Below are 16901 nucleotides of genomic sequence, written 5' to 3' on the forward strand. Positions count from 1 at the left end.
AAGACTGGTTAGAAAATGAAAGAGGTGATGTGATTGGTCGTCAGAGGGACCTGCTCCACGAGTTGTCTTTTCATGCTTTTGATTTGTCACGTGATATATGGATTTCCCCCCCCAATAGTTATATAGGAAAAAGTCCTTTTTTTTTTAAATCTATTTTGATGACGTTATGAGGGTATTTTTTGTGTGTTTTAATAAAAAATGAACAACACACCAGTTATGTATATACTAAATCAGAGAAGTCTCCTTTTATGTCTTGTAAACTTTCTAGAAGGGATCCCAGACTGATTTCACACTAACGTTTGGTGCGGATCCATTCCGATAATACGACCGCCTGCATCCGTTCAGAACGGATCCGCTTGTATTATCTGTAACATAGTCAAGACGGATCCGTCTTGAACACCATTGAAAGTCAATGGAGGACGGATCCGTTTTCTGTTGTGCCAGATTGTGTCAGGACGGATCCGTCTTGCTCCACACCACATGGCGGACAGAAAAACGCTGCAAGCAGCGTTTTGGTGTCCGCCTCCAGAGCGGAACGGAGGCAAACTGATGCATTCTGAGTGGATCCTTTTCCATTCAGAATGCATTAGGGCAAAACTGATCCGTTTTGGACCGCCTGTGAGAGCCCTGAACGGATTTCAGAAACGGAAAGCCAAAACGCCAGTGTCTGATAGGTGAGGGTCCCACCTCTGGGACCTGCATGGAGCAGGGAAGGAGGTGGCTGGAGGACCCCAGGTCCGGCCACTGCCAAGCACTCTCTCCATAGAAGTGAATGGGAGCACACTGCACACTCTATAGGGCTGACGAAAATAGCCGAGCCAGTGCTCGCCTATTTTCTGCAACCCCTTAGAAATTAATAGAGGGCGTGTGTGGTGCGCCCTCCTTCACTAGTCCGTCTGTGTCTATGAGATAGGTGTGGGTCCCACGATATGCTCCCATTGTCTGAGATGGGAATACCCCTTTAACCACCTCCGGACCGCTGTACGCACAGACGCGTCCTGGAGGTGGTTGTTTCATTCCGAGTGGACGCGCCGGCGGGTCCTCTCGCGAGACGCGAGATTTCGGTCACAGCCGGCCCGCGCATGCGCATCGCGGGCCGGCAAAAGTTCGAGGAGAATTGCTTCAGCAACCTGCCAGCCAATGATCGTCGCTGGCAGGTTGCTGATTTTTAAAAAATCGAATCATAAGCCAGATAACAGATCATATTAGTAAATATGATCTGTTATATGGCTTCTCTGCTCCTGTGCTGGTCCTTTTCGTCGGTTGGATCCAGCACAGGAGCAGACTGAACTGTGAGTACACCAAACACTTCACTGTAGCCCCAGATCACCCCCCTGCACCCCAATTAACCCTTTGATCGCCCCTGTCAATCACTAGTGAAAGGAAAAAAAAGTGATCAGTGTAAACTGTCACTTTTTTTTTTCACTGGTATTGACTGATAGGTTTTAGGGATAGTTTAGGCCCCTTGGTTAGGTAGTTAGCGTCAGTTAGCGCCCACCCCACCGCACCGCAGTCACTTTTATTCGCTGATAAGCGTATCGCTAATCAGCATTTGTACTTTTATAGTATCTGTAAGTGATCAAAACTGATCACGGTCAGATCTATAATAGTATTAGTGTCACTTTAGTTCGCCCTCCACCCAAAACGCAGTGTTTGCCCGATCAGGCCTGATCGGTCGCCCACACGTGCGTTCACCCACGCCCGCCCCACCGCAGTGACAAAAAATATATATTTTTTGATCACTGCACATTCATTTTACACGCACTGCGGCGATAAAAAAATCAGTTTTGATATTTTTTATCAACCGCAGCGGCCTCCGGTACTTCGCTAGCCTCCCCTTTGTAAGACAGGCTTGCTTTTTTTCTTGGGTAGTCTCAGGGAATACCCCTAAATTTAGTAGTCCAAAATGTCAAACAGGGGGTATTCTTCTGAAGAGGCCTACAGGATTCTGACCCAGTCGGATGAGGAGTGGGAACCCTCATCTGATGAATCTAGCGGGTCAGAATATGAACCTGTGGAAAGCAGTGGCTCTCTGGCCTAAAGTTCGGACGAGGAGGTGGAGGTCCCTGGCAGCACCAGGCGTACCCGGCCCCGTGTCGCTAGACCACAGGTTATGCAGGATCCGCTTCAAGAGCAGCAGAGTGGGGCTGTCGCTGCCGGATCACGTGGTGAGGCATACACCAGCAGCGCAGCCCTTCCTGGACCTAGTACCAGCACTGCCGTACAACATGGTGAAGTAGCGAGCACCAGAAGGGCAGTTGAAGCTGGTACGGTGGCACGTGCAGTAGTTACCCCGTCGCAGCCACCGCGCAGACAGGCCCGTAGACCCCCTAGAGTCCCTGAGGTGCTGGCAAACCCTGATTGGCAGTCACCAACTTCAGCCGCACCTGTAGTTGCCCCTTTCACCGCCCAGTCTGGAGTTCGGGTTGAGACGGCTCAAATCGGTTCGGCCCTGGGATTTTTTGAGCTGTTCTTGACTGCGGAGCTCTTGGACTTAGTCGTGGCAGAGACCAACCAGTATGCCACACAATTTATAACCGCAAACCCGGAAAGCTATTATGCCCAGCCTTTCCGGTGGAAACCAGTCCAAGTTTCCGAACTTAAAATTTTTCTGGGCCTTCTCCTCAACATGGGCCTGACAAAAAAACATGAATTGCGGTCATATTGGTCCACGAACCCAATTCATCACATGCCCATGTTCTCTGCTGCTATGTCCAGGACACGATTTGAGACCATCCTGCGTTTTCTGCATTTTAGCGACAACACCACCTCCCGTCCCAGAGGCCATCCAGCTTTTGACCGGCTCCACAAAATTCGGCCCCTCATAGACCATTTCAACCAGAAATTTGCAGATTTGTATACCCCTGAGCAAAACATCTGCGTAGACGAGTCCCTAATACATTTTACCGGGCGCCTTGGCTTCAAACAATACATCCCAAGCAAGCGTGCCCGGTATGGGGTCAAATTGTATAAGCTCTGTGAAAGGGCCACAGGCTATACCCACAAATTTCGGATCTATGAGGGAAAAGATCAGACCCTGGAGCCGGTCGGTTGCCCTGACTACCTGGGGAGCAGTGGGAAGACAGTCTGGGACTTGGTGTCACCCTTATTCGGCAAGGGGTACCATCTTTATGTGGACAATTTTTACACAAGTGTGGCCCTCTTTAGGCATTTGTTTCTAGAACGGATTTGCGCCTGTGGCACCGCGCGAACTAGTCGCGTGGGCTTCCCCCAACGGCTTGTAACCACCCGTCTTGCAAGGGGGGAGAGGGCTGCCTTGTGTAACGAAGAACTGCTCGCGGTGAAATGGAGAGACAAGCGTGACGTTTACATGCTCTCCTCCATTCACGCAGACACGACAATCCAAATTGAAAGGGCAACCCGTGTCATTGAAAAGCCCCTCTGTGTCCACGACTATAATGCGCTCATGGGAGGGGTGGACTTCAATGACCAGATGTTGGCTCCCTATTTAGTTTCCCGCAGAACCAGACGCTGGTATAAGAAGGTGTCTGTATATTTAATTCAATTGGCGCTCTACAATAGTTTTGTTCTCTACAGTAAGGCTGGGAGAACAGGATCCTTCCTCAAATTCCAGGAAGAGATCATCGCGAACCTCCTTTACCCAGGAGGTTCCGTGGCCCCATCCACCAGTGTAGTTAGCCGTCTACACGAGCGACATTTCCCCAGTGTCGTTGCTGGTACCTCAACCCAACCGCCACCCCGAAAAAAATGTCGTGTCTGTAGCAGGAGTGGAATAAGGCGTGACACCCGCTATTTCTGTCCTGACTGCCCTGACCACCCTGCCCTATGCTTAGGTGAGTGTTTCCGGAAGTACCACACACAGGTACACCTAGCATAGGGATTGCATCTCACAGGACAGGCACACAGGGCTATTAGGGCCCTTTTACTCACAGCTGCTGCAAACCTCTCCTTTCACCTGGGATAAAGTGCATAACGTACTTCGCCACATCTTTGGGCGATTTGCGCTTTGCACATTGTCCCATGGGGAAGGAGAGGTTTGTTCTATAAAGGTAAAAAAAACTAAACAAAAAAAAAATTACCGGTAAGTAAAAAAGTTTAAAAAAAGTTAATATGTTCTGTTCTAAAGTTAATAAAGTTATTGCTTTGCGGCCTGGTTTTTTCTTTTTTTTTTTTTTTTACCTTCCAGGTGGACCAACCGATCGACTAGCTGCAGCACTGATGTGCATTCGGACAGAAGCATTGCGCTGCTGTCAGATTACACGCAAGTCGGTGTATGCGGCGCTGCAAGACGAGATTTCTCCTCTTCAGTAAAAGATACGTTTGCCGAGGCATATGAGCTGAGGAGGTGGCGGTGTTCATATACTTTGGCAAACACTTTGTATATATAAAAAAAAAAATCCCGGCAATGATTTATTCATCCACATCGATTGATGTGAATGGAGAAATCGGGTTTGCCAGGGCATACGAGCTGAAGTGGGTATGGATGTTGGGCGGAGCTCCTATGTCCTGGCAGACGCCTTTCCCCTCCTTTTTCTTTTTTTGGCAGAGATTTTTTCATCCACATTGATCGATGCGAATGAAGAAATCTGTGCCGTTCATTTTTTTCTTTCAGCCCAGAGGCTGAACGGAAAAAAATATCTCATTACCTGTATGCTCAATATAAGGAGAATAGCAGAAACTCCTAATGCTGGGCATACATGTAATGATTGTGGAGACCCTCAAATGCCAGGGCAGTACAAACACCCCACAAATGACCCCATTTTGGAAAGAAGACACCCCAAGGTATTCGCTGAGGGGCATATTGAGTCCATGAAAGATTGAAATTTTTGTCTCAAGTTAGCGGAAAGGGAGACTTTGTGAGAGCAAAATCAAAAAAATCAATTTCCGCTAACTTGTGCCAAATTTTTTTTTTTTTCTATGAACTCGCCATGCCCCTCATTGAATACCTTGGGGTGTCTTCTTTCCAAAATGGGGTCACATGTGGGGTATTTATACTGCCCTGGCATTTTAGGGGCCCCAAAGTGTGAGAAGAAGTCTGGTCTCCAAATGTCTAAAAATGCCCTCCTAAAAGGAATTTGGGCACCTTTGCCCACCTAGGCTGCAAAAAAGTGTCACACATCTGGTATCTCTGTATTCAGGAGAAGTTGAGGAATGTGTTTTGGGGTGTCTTTTTACATATACCCATGCTGGGTGAGATAAATATCTTGGTCAAATGCCAACTTTGTATAAAAAAATGGGAAAAGTTGTCTTTTGCCAAGATATTTCTCTCACCCAGCATGGGTATATGTAAAATGACACCACAAAACACATTCCCAACCTTCTCCTGAGTACGGAGATACCAGATGTGTGACACTTTTTTGCAGCCTAGGTGGGCAAAGGGGCCCACATTCCAAAGAGCACCTTTCGGATTTCACAGGTCATTTACCTACTTACCACACATTAGGGCCCCTGGAAAATACCAGGGCAGTATAACTACCCCACAAGTGACCCCATTTTGGAAAGAAGACACCCCAAGGTATTCCGTGAGGGGCATGGCGAGTTCCTAGAATTTTTTATTTTTTGTCACAAGTTAGTGGTGGTATTTCATTGCTGCTGACATTTTTACTTTTTTTGTTATTAATCGAAATTTAACAATTTTTTTGCAAAAAAATGACATTTTTCACTTTCAGTTGTAAAATTTTGCAAAAAAAACGACATCCATATGGAAATTTTGCTCTAAATTTATTGTTCTACATGTCTTTGATAAAAAAAAGATAAATATCTTGGTCAAATGCCAACTTTGTATAAAAAAATGGGAAAAGTTGTCTTTTGCCAAGATATTTCTCTCACCCAGCATGGGTATATGTAAAATGACACCCCAAAACACATTCCCCACCTTCTCCTGAGTACGGAGATACCAGATGTGTGACACTTTTTTGCAGCCTAGGTGGGCAAAGGGGCCCATATTCCAAAGAGCACCTTTCGGATTTCACAGGTCATTTTTTACAGAATTTGATTTCAAACTCCTTACCACACATTTGGGCCCCTAGAATGCCAGGGCAGTATAACTACCCCACAAGTGACCCCATTTTGGAAAGAAGAGACCCCAAGGTATTTCGTGATGGGCATAGTGAGTTCATAGAACTTTTTATTTTTTGTCACAAGTTAGTGGAATATGAGACTTTGTAAGAAAAAAAAAAAAAAAAAAAATCATCATTTTCTGCTAACTTGTGACAAAAAATAAAAAGTTCTATGAACTCACTATGCCCATCAGCGAATACCTTAGGGTGTGTACTTTCCAAAATGGGGTCATTTGTGGGGTGTTTGTACTGTCTGGGCATTGTAGAACCTCAGGAAACATGACAGGTGCTCAGAAAGTCAGAGCTGCTTCAAAAAGCGGAAATTCACATTTTTGTACCATAGTTTGTAAACGCTATAACTTTTACCCAAACCATTTTTTTTTTTATCAAAGACATGTAGAACAATAAATTTAGAGCAAAATTTCTATATGGATGTCGTTTTTTTTTGCAAAATTTTACAACTGAAAGTGAAAAATGAAATTTTTTTGCAAAAAAATCGTTAAATTTCGATTAATAACAAAAAAAGTAAAAATGTCAGCAGCAATGAAATACCACCAAATGAAAGCTCTATTAGTGAGAAGAAAAGGAGGTAAAATTCATTTGGGTGGTAAGTTGCATGACCGAGCAATAAACGGTGAAAGTAGTGTAGGTCAGAAGTGTAAAAAGTGGCCTGGTCTTTCAGGGTGTTTAAGCACTTGGGGCTGAGGTGGTTAAAGGGGTTGTCCTACAAAAAATATTCCACAGTTTTCAAAGCAGCACCTGGATCCGAATACCTATGTAATTAAACATTTTGCATAACCACTGAGTTATTCAATAAAATATATCTGTATAGCGCAAACCTGCTGTTTATTTTTCTTATTTCTTTGTCCTGCTCACTGAGATGGCCGCACATGCTCAGTTTCATCCTTCAACTGCCTCCTGATCTGTGATAGGTAGAGCATGGGCACGCCTCCTGAGCTGTGATAGGTAGAGCATGGACACGCCTCCTGAGTTGTGATAGGGAGAGCTGTAAAACGCTCAGGTGAGAACCATGCCGATAGGGAAGCATTGGTTTCACCTTGTTGAGCGTTTTACAGGTCTGAACCGGCTGTTAGTTCAGGCAGGGAGACTTTAGGGAAAGTTAAGGTTTTTAGTGTTGCATCATCCTCTTGGGGCGTCTGGGGTCCACAGCACAGCTGTGTGACCCTAGACCCCCCCAGGGGTGCTGCAGCTTGCCCCCCCCCCTTCACCCTTCGTTTGGGGGGCGCAAGCTTTTATTTTTGCGTACACTGATCAGCTTCGGACGGCTAATCAGCGAGTTAGATTTTTATTTTTTTTTCACATTTTTTTGGGCTCTTTTTTTTTCTTTCTTTTTTTTTGTTATTTTTCCCTGTTAGGTTTAGGGAAAAGTTCGGGAACACCCGTGCCCCCCCACACACGCACACCTAATAAAGATTTACACGTGCAGACAAACACTCCCCTATGGCCCGCTGGATGTTCTCGGCCGAGGAGTCCGAGAGCCCCAGTGAGGACGAGGATGACCCCACGTTCCTTTTGTCATCCACGTCCTCCTCATCATCAAGCGATGATGAGCCTCCAAGACGGCGGAGACGCCGCCAGGCGGATCGAGGGGACCCTCATGCTAGGGACCCTGTGGCCCACCCTAGTACGAGCAGCTCTGGGGCTCGTACTAGTTTTCCGGCCCACCAGGTCAGTTCACCTGAGCCCCCTGCAGGAGAACTTGGCTGGTGTACCCCAGAAAACTTTGAGCCCACGATTCCTGATTTTGTTGGACAACCAGGAATCCAGATTTACACAGTGGGCTTCACTGAATACGACTTTTTTAGTAATTTTTTCAGTGACCAACTGGTAAATCTAATGGTGGAGCAGACGAACCTGTACGCCCAACAGTTGGTCGCTCAAAACCCGGGCTCCTTTTTGGCTGGACCCCGGTCAGTGCAGCCGAGATGAGGACATTTTGGGGCCTCGTGCTGCACATGGGCCTAGTCAAAAAACCTAGTGCCAGGCTGTACTGGAGTGGGGACGTTCTCTACCAGACCCCACTTTACAGTACGGCCATGACATGCTACCGTTTTGAGGCCATCCGGAAATGCCTGCATTATGCAGATATTGCAGCATGTCCCCCCCCTGCCTATGACCGCCTTTATAAAATCAGGCCGGTTATCGATCACTTCGGGGCCAAATTTTTTGGAGGCCTACGTACCTGGAAGGGAGGTCACGGTTGATGAGTCTCTCATTGCTTTCAAGGGGAGACTCATTTTCCGCCAGTATGTTCCCTCAAAGCGGGCGAGGTATGGCGTGAAGCTGTACAAACTTTGTGAGAGTACCTCAGGGTACACTTACAAGTTTCGTGTGTACGAGGGGCGATATTCCCGTATTCAACCCCCAGAATGTCCCCCCACTCTGGGTGTTAGCGGGAAACTTGTGTGGGACCTTATGCACCCACTGCTAGATAAGAGTTACCACCTTTACGTGGATAACTTTTATACTACAGTAGTATCCCCTTGTTCAGGCCCCTCATCTCTAGATCCACGTCCGTTTGTGGGACCGTGCAGAAAAATCAACACGGCCTCCCTACCCACCCCCTCCAGATACCTATCCCCAGGGGTGAGACCCGTGCCCTTACCAGTGGAAACCTGTTGCTGTTCAGATATAAGGACAAGAGGGATGTCCTTGTACTGTCCACAATTCACGGTAACGGCATCACCCCTGTCCCTGTGCGAGGTACCACGGCAACGGTCCTCAAGCCCGATTGAATCGTCGACTACAATCGGTATAAGGGAGGAGTTGATCTCTCTGATCAAGTCCTCAAGCCATATAATGCCATGCGCAAAACCCGGGCATGATACAAAAAAGTTGCGGTCTACTTGGTGCAGGTTGCCATGTACAACTCTTTTGTACTATCCCGAAGAGCTGGCAGCACAGGGACATTCCTCCAGTTCTATGAGGCAATCCTCAAGGCCCTGATCTTTTCTGACCAGGAAAGAGCAGGCCGGAGTACCTCGGGAACTGTAGGCGCCCGGATCGTCCCTGGCCAACACTTTCCAGGTGTGGTCCCCCATACTGGAAAGAAGGGATGGACCCCAAAAAAGTGCAGAGTGTGTCACAGGAGGGGGATACGGAAGGACACCACCACTCAGTGTGACACTTGCCCCGATCATCCGGGCCTCTGCATTGACGGTTGCTTCAGGGAGTATCACACTTCCATGGAGTACTCAATTTATAATCCCCTTTTCCATTTAGCCACTGACAATCGATAAAAACTATGGTTCTCAGACTTGAGACACCAAATAAAATTCGTTCAAAAAGTTTGTAAAACTAAAATAATTTAAAAAAAGTATACAAATTAGCTATCGCCGCGTCTATAAAAATACCTCATGACCTAACCCCCACAGATTAACACGGTCCCAAAAAAAAAAAAAAAAACGGGGCAAAAAAGTTGTTTTTTTTTCACCTTAGATAACAAAAAGTTTAATAGCAATCGATAAAAAAGTCATATAGCCCCCAAAATAGTGCCATTAAAACCGTCCCCTCATCCCGCAAAAAATGAGCCCCTACCTAATACAATCGGCTAAAAAAAAAAAAAAAGACTCTTAGATACAAAAAAAAATTGTTTGGGTATCAAATTGGATAATATAGTCTAAAACCTAAATAATTGTAAAAAAGTAGACCTATTAGGTATCGCGCATCCGTAAGAATCTCCTCTATAAAAATACCCCATGACCTAACCCCCCAGATTAACATGGTCCAAAAAAAAAAAAGTTAAACGGTGCCAAAACTTTTCCATTTCAATCCGTAACAAAGCAAGGGTTAACAACCAAACAAAACTTAATATTTATTACCCTGATACTGCAGTTTACAGAAACGCCACATTTGTGGTCGTAAACTGCTGTATCACTAAAAGGCAGGGCGCAAAAGGAAAGGACCGACATGGTTTCTGGAAGGCCGATTTTGATGGCCTTTTTTATTGACACCATGTCCCTTTTGAAGCCCTCCTGATGCACCCCTAGAGTAGAAACTCCCTAAAAGTGACCCCATCTAAGAAACTACACCCCTCAAGGTATTCAAAACTGATTTTACAAACTTTATTCACCCTTTAGGTGTTCCTCAACAGTTAATGGAAAATGGAGATGAAATTTCAGAATTTCAATTTTTGGTAACCTAACCTCACAAAAATGTACAGGGAGTGCAGAATTATTAGGCAAGTTGTATTTTTGAGGATTAATTTTATTATTGAACAACAACCATGTTCTCAATGAACCCAAAAAACTCATTAATATCAAAGCTGAATATTTTTGGAAGTAGTTTTAGTTTTAGCTATTTTAGGGGGATATCTGTGTGTGCAGGTGACTATTACTGTGCATAATTATTAGGCAACTTAACAAAAAACAAATATCTACCCATTTCAATTATTTATTTTTACCAGTGAAACCAATATAACATCTCAACATTCACAAATATACATTTCTGACATTCAAAAACAAAAACAAATCAGTGACCAATATAGCCACCTTTCTTTGCAAGGACACTCAAAAGCCTGCCATCCATGGATTCTGCCAGTGTTTTGATCTGTTCACCATCAACATTGCGTGCAGCAGCAACCACAGCCTCCCAGACACTGTTCAGAGAGGTGTACTGTTTTCCCTCCTTGTAAATCTCACATTTGATGATGGACCACAGGTTCTCAATGGGGTTCAGATCAGGTGAACAAGGAGGCCATGTCATTAGATTTTCTTCTTTTATACCCTTTCTTGCCAGCCACGCTGTGGAGTACTTGGACGCGTGTGATGGAGCATTGTCCTGCATGAAAATCATGTTTTTCTTGAAGGATGCAGACTTCTTCCTGTACCACTGCTTGAAGAAGGTGTCTTCCAGAAACTGGCAGTAGGACTGGGAGTTGAGCTTGACTCCATCCTCAACCCGAAAAGGCCCCACAAGCTCATCTTTGATGATACCAGCCCAAACCAGTACTCCACCTCCACCTTGCTGGCGTCTGAGTCGGACTGGAGCTCTCTGCCCTTTACCAATCCAGCCACGGGCCCATCCATCTGGCCCATCAAGACTCACTCTCATTTCATCAGTCCATAAAACCTTAGAAAAATCTGTCTTGAGATATTTCTTGGCCCAGTCTTGACGTTTCAGCTTGTGTGTCTTGTTCAGTGGTGGTCGTCTTTCAGCCTTTCTTACCTTGGCCATGTCTCTGAGTATTGCACACCTTGTGCTTTTGGGCACTCCAGTGATGTTGCAGCTCTGAAATATGGCCAAACTGGTGGCAAGTGGCATCTTGGCAGCTGCACGCTTGACTTTTCTCAGTTCATGGGCAGTTATTTTGCGCCTTGGTTTTTCCACACGCTTCTTGCGACCCTGTTGACTATTTTGAATGAAACGCTTGATTGTTCGATGATCACGCTTCAGAAGCTTTGCAATTTTAAGAGTGCTGCATCCCTCTGCAAGATATCTCACTATTTTTGACTTTTCTGAGCCTGTCAAGTCCTTCTTTTGACCCATTTTGCCAAAGGAAAGGAAGTTGCCTAATAATTATGCACACCTGATATAGGGTGTTGATGTCATTAGACCACACCCCTTCTCATTACAGAGATGCACATCACCTAATATGCTTAATTGGTAGTAGGCTTTCGAGCCTATACAGCTTGGAGTAAGACAACATGCATAAAGAGGATGATGTGGTCAAAATACTCATTTGCCTAATAATTCTGCACGCAGTGTAATATAGAGCAAAATCATATGTACCCTAAAAATAGTCCCAAGAAAACCGCCACCTTATCCCGTAGTTTCCAAAATGGGGTCACTTTTAGGGAGTTTCTACTCCAGGGGAGCATCAGGGGGCTTGAAACAGGACACGGTGTAAATAAACCGGTCCATAAAAATCAGCCCTCCAAAAACCACACGATGCTCTTTTCCCTCTACGCCCCGCCGTGTGGCCGTACAGTAGTGTACACCCACATATGGGGTGTTTCTGTAAACGGCAGAGTCAGGGCAATAAAGATACAGTATTGTCTGGCTGTTAACCCTTGCTTTGTTTGTGGAAAAAATGGGTTAAAATGGGAAATTTGGAAAAAAAATGAAATTCAGAAATTTTATCTCCATTTGCCAAAAACTCTTGTGGAGCACCTAAAGGGTTAACATAGCTTGTAAGATAAGTTTTGAATACCTTGAGGGGTGTAGTTTCTTAGATGGGGTCCTTTTGGGGAGTTTCTATTCCAGGGGTGCATCAGGGGGGCTTGAAACAGGACATGGTGTAAATAAACCGGTCCATAAAAATCAGCCTTCCAAAAACCACACAACGCACCTTTCACTCTACGCCCCGCCGTGTGGCCGTACAGTAGTGTACGACCACATATGGGGTGTTTCTGTAAACGGCAGAGGCAGGGCAATAAAGATACAGTCTTGTTTGGCTGTTTACCCTTGCTTTGTTAGTGGAAAAAATGGGTTAAAATTAAAAATTTGGCAAAAAAATCGAAATTCTGAAATTTCATCTCCATTTGCCAATAACTCTTGTGGAGCACCTTAAGTGTTAACAACGTTTGTAAAATTAGTTTTGAATACCTTGAGGGGTGTAGTTTCTAGAATGGGGTCATTTTTGGGTGGTTTCTATTATGTAAGCCTCACAAAGTGACTTCAGACCTGAACTGGTCCCTAAAAATTGGTTTTTTGAAAATTTCTGAAAAATTTCAAGATTTGCTTCTAAACGTCTAAGTCTTGTAACTTCCCAAAAACTAAAATGTCATTCCCAAAATGATCCAAACATGAAGTAGACATATGGGGAATGTAAAGTAATAACTATTTTTTGAGGTATTACTATGTATTATAGAAGTTAAAAAAATTGAAACTTGGAAATGTGTAATTTAAAAAAAAATTGGGTTAAATTTGGTATTTTTTTATAAATAAAAATGATTTTTTTTTACTTCATTTTACCAGTGTCATGAAGTACAATATGTGATGAAAAAACAATCTCAGAATGGCCTGGATAAGTCAAAGTGACACTGGTCAGTTTTGCAAAAAATGGCCTGGTCCTTAAGGTGAAATATGGCCGTGTCCTTAAGGGGTTAAGGGCATGTGCACACAGAGGATTTTTTTCATCTGAAAACGCCATTATTTTGCAGAGGCTGACCCTCAGATTTCTTGGGGTTGCCATCTTTCCCAATCAAAAATACTGGCCAGAATTACAAGGGGGGGGGGGGGAAAGGGGTGTGGCTTAAAGGGATTTTCCAGTATTTTGGTATTGATGGCCTATCCTCAAGGTATACCATACAAAATTGGTGATTTCTGAGTACTAGCACTCCCGCCGATCAGCTGTTCGAAGACGCTGCGGCGCTCTCAGAGCTTTGGCCTCTTCCTAGGCCAGTGACATCACTGTAAGGCTAATTTCACACTTGCGGCAGTGTGATCCGGCGGGCAGTTCCGTCATCAGAACTGCCCGCCGGATCCGCCGATTTTGATGTGACTGAAAGCATTTGTAAGGCGGATCCGAATGCGGATCCGTCTCACAAATGCATTGCAAGAACGGATCCGTCTCTCTGCTTGTCATGCGGACAGACGGATCCGTCTTGTATTTTTTTTTCACATTTTTACCGGTCTGCGCATGCGCAGGCCGGAAGGACGAATCCGGCATTCCGGTATTTTGAATGCTGGATCCGGCGCTAATACATTCCTATGGGGAAAAATGCCGGATCCGGCATTCAGACAAGTCTTCAGTTTTTTTTGCTGGAGATAAAACCGTAGCATGCTGCGGTTTTCTCTTTTGCCTGATCAGTCAAAATGACTGAACTGAAGACATCCTGATGCATCCTGAACGGATTACTCTCCATTCAGAATGCAGTAGGATAATCCTGATCAGTTATTTTCCGGTATTGAGGCCTCTTTCACACTTGCGTTGTTGGGATCCAGCATGCACTTCCGTTGCCGGAGGTGCCCGCCGGATCCGGAAAAACGCAAGTGTATTGAAAGCATTTGAAGACGGAGCCGTCTTCCAAATGCTTTCAGTGTTACTATGGCACCCAGGACGCTATTAAAGTCCTGGTTGCCATAGTAGTAGTGGGGAGCGGGGGAGCGGTATACTTACAGTCCGTGCGGCTCCCGGGGCGCTCCAGAATGACGTCAGAGCGCCCCATGCGCATGGATGACGTGTCCATGTGATCACGTCACCCATGCGCTTGGGGCGCCCTGACGTCACTCTGGAGCGCCCGGGGTGCCGCACGGACGGTAAGTATGCTGCTCCCCCGCTCCCCGCTACACTTACCATGGCTGTCAGGACTTTAGCGTCCCGGCAGCCATGGTAACCATTCAGAAAAAGCTAAATGTCGGCTCCGGCAATGCGCCGAAACGACGTTTAGCTTAAGGCCGGATCCGGATCAATGCCTTCCAATGGGCATTAATTCCGGATCCGGCCTTGCGGCAACTGTTCCGGATTTTTGGCCGGAGCAAAAAGCGCAGCATGCTGCGGTATTTTCTCCGGCCAAAAAACGTTCCGTTCTGGAACTGAAGACATCCTGATGCATCCTGATGCATCCTGAACGGATTTCTCTCCATTCAGAATGCATTAGGATAATCCTGATCAGGATTCTTCCGGCATAGAGCCCCGACGACGGAACTCTATGCCGGAAGACAAGAACGCAGGTGTGAAAGAGCCCTGAGCCCCTGTGACGGAACTCTATGCTGCAAAAGAAAAACGCTAATGTGAAAGTAGCCTTAGTCGGTCACATGGCCTAGTTGCAGCTCATTCTTATTCAAGTGGATGGGCTGAGCTGTGATACCATGCACAACTGCTGTGCAATGGATGACCCTGTGCTTTGTAAGCTGTGAGGAGGCCGCCATGCTCACTGGAGCTCTGGTAAGCACAGCGGCCTCTGATCGCAGGGTGACAGGTGTTGGACCCTGCTGATCTGATATTGATAACCTATCCTGGGGATAGGCCGTCACTATCAAAATCCCAGATAACCCCTTTAACATGAGGAGTTATTTGACACCTGGTTTGTCATTTATGTGAGAATGTCTTTTCCTGACCGACGGAAACCTTTTCCATTCCTCAGAACTACATGACGTATTCCTCTCTAGTGAGGTTGTTATTACCTTTACAGCAGCATGTTACCGGTATGGGCAGGAGGACAGTGTAATGGAAACCTTACTGATGTGTGTGTTTGGTGTCTGGTAAACATCTGGGTCATAGCATCAATAAAATGGCCTCACTAGGACTATAGGTTCTAAAAATGCATAAAAATAATGCATACGACAAATGTCTGAATAAAAAAAAAACAACAACCCAAAACACTTGTTAAAAAAGTCCTTGTAGTTTTTACAAGTCAAAGTAAGACATAGGGGGCTATACAGCTTTTACTACAAGGACATCCAATAGGAATAAAGACAAGGACAGCTATATACAGGGGTAAAAAGGCAATTTTATTTATAATGGGGGATTTACTTAATTATTGAGATATTAGTGCTAAGACTATTACTGTGTATATGTAAATGATTTACCTATCTTTTTAAAACCTATTTATGGGCCAAGTTGATCCAGAGGAAGGTAAAAACACCCTGTGAGGAATGGGACGATTGTCCTCCTAACAGGGGGAATATTCCTTCCTGACCCCAAATCTGGTGACCAGAATAAATCCCAGGATCAAAGGCTGATTCCTGACCTGTGTGATGTGGGGATACATGTAAGAAATGTACTATGCTCATTTTGTAGATTTCTGCTAATGTCATATGTACGTTTTTGTAAAGTATGTATTTTTTTAACTAAAAGTTTATCTTTTATTTTGTGTTTTATTCATTTTTATTACATTTTTATTACGGTACTAATATGCAAATTAATCTATCATACTAAACCTATTTAAGGCCAGGTAGATCCAAAGGAAGGCAATGTTGACGAGCACAAGGCTGGAGATCATTATGTCCGGCTGATTGGGGTAAAATGGCAGACTTGACATGTTAAAAGGAGGGTGATGCTTGAAATCATTGTTCTTCCATTGTTAACCATGGTGACCTGCAAAGAAACGCGTGCAGCCATCATTGCGTTGCATAAAAATGGCTTCACAGGCAAGGATATTGTGGCTACTAAGATTGCACCTCAATCAACAATTTATAGGATCATCAAGAACTTCAAGGGAAGAGGTTCAATTCTTGTTAAGAAGGCTTCAGGGTGTCCAAGAAAGTCCAGCAAGTGCCAGGATCGTCTCCTAAAGAGGATTCAGCTGCGGGATCGGAGTGCCACCAGTGCAGAGCTTGCTCAGGAATGGCAGCAGGCAGGTGTGAGCGCATCTGCACGAGGCGAAGACTTTTGGAAGATGGCCTGGTGTCAAGAAGGGCAGCAAAGAAGCCACTTCTCTCCAAAAAAATCATCAGGGACAGATTGATCTTCTGCAGAAAGCATGGTGAATGGACTGCTGAGGACTGGGGCAAAGACATATTCTCCGATGAAGCCTCTTTCCGATTGTTTGGGGAATCTGGAAAAAGGCTTGTCCGGAGAAGAAAAGGAGAGCGCTACCATCAGTCCTGTGTCATGCCAACAGTAAAGCATTCTGAGACCATTCATGTGTGGGGTTGCTTCTCATCCAAGGGAGTGGGCTCACTCACAATTTTGCCCAAAAACACAGCCATGAATAAAGAATGGTACCAAAACACCCTCCAACAGCAACTTCTTCCAACAATCCAACAACAGTTTGGTGAAGAACAATGCATTTTCCAGCACGATGGAGCACCGTGCCATAAGGCAAAAGTGATAACTAAGTGGCTCGGGGACCAAAACGTTGACATTTTGGGTCCATGGCCTGGAAACTCCCCAGATCTTAATCCCATTGAGAACTTGTGGTCAATCCTCAAGAGGCGGGTGGACAAACAAAA

The sequence above is a fragment of the Bufo bufo genome, chromosome 11 (genome assembly GCF_905171765.1).
Source record: "Bufo bufo chromosome 11, aBufBuf1.1, whole genome shotgun sequence".
Taxonomy (NCBI): Eukaryota; Metazoa; Chordata; class Amphibia; order Anura; family Bufonidae; genus Bufo; species Bufo bufo.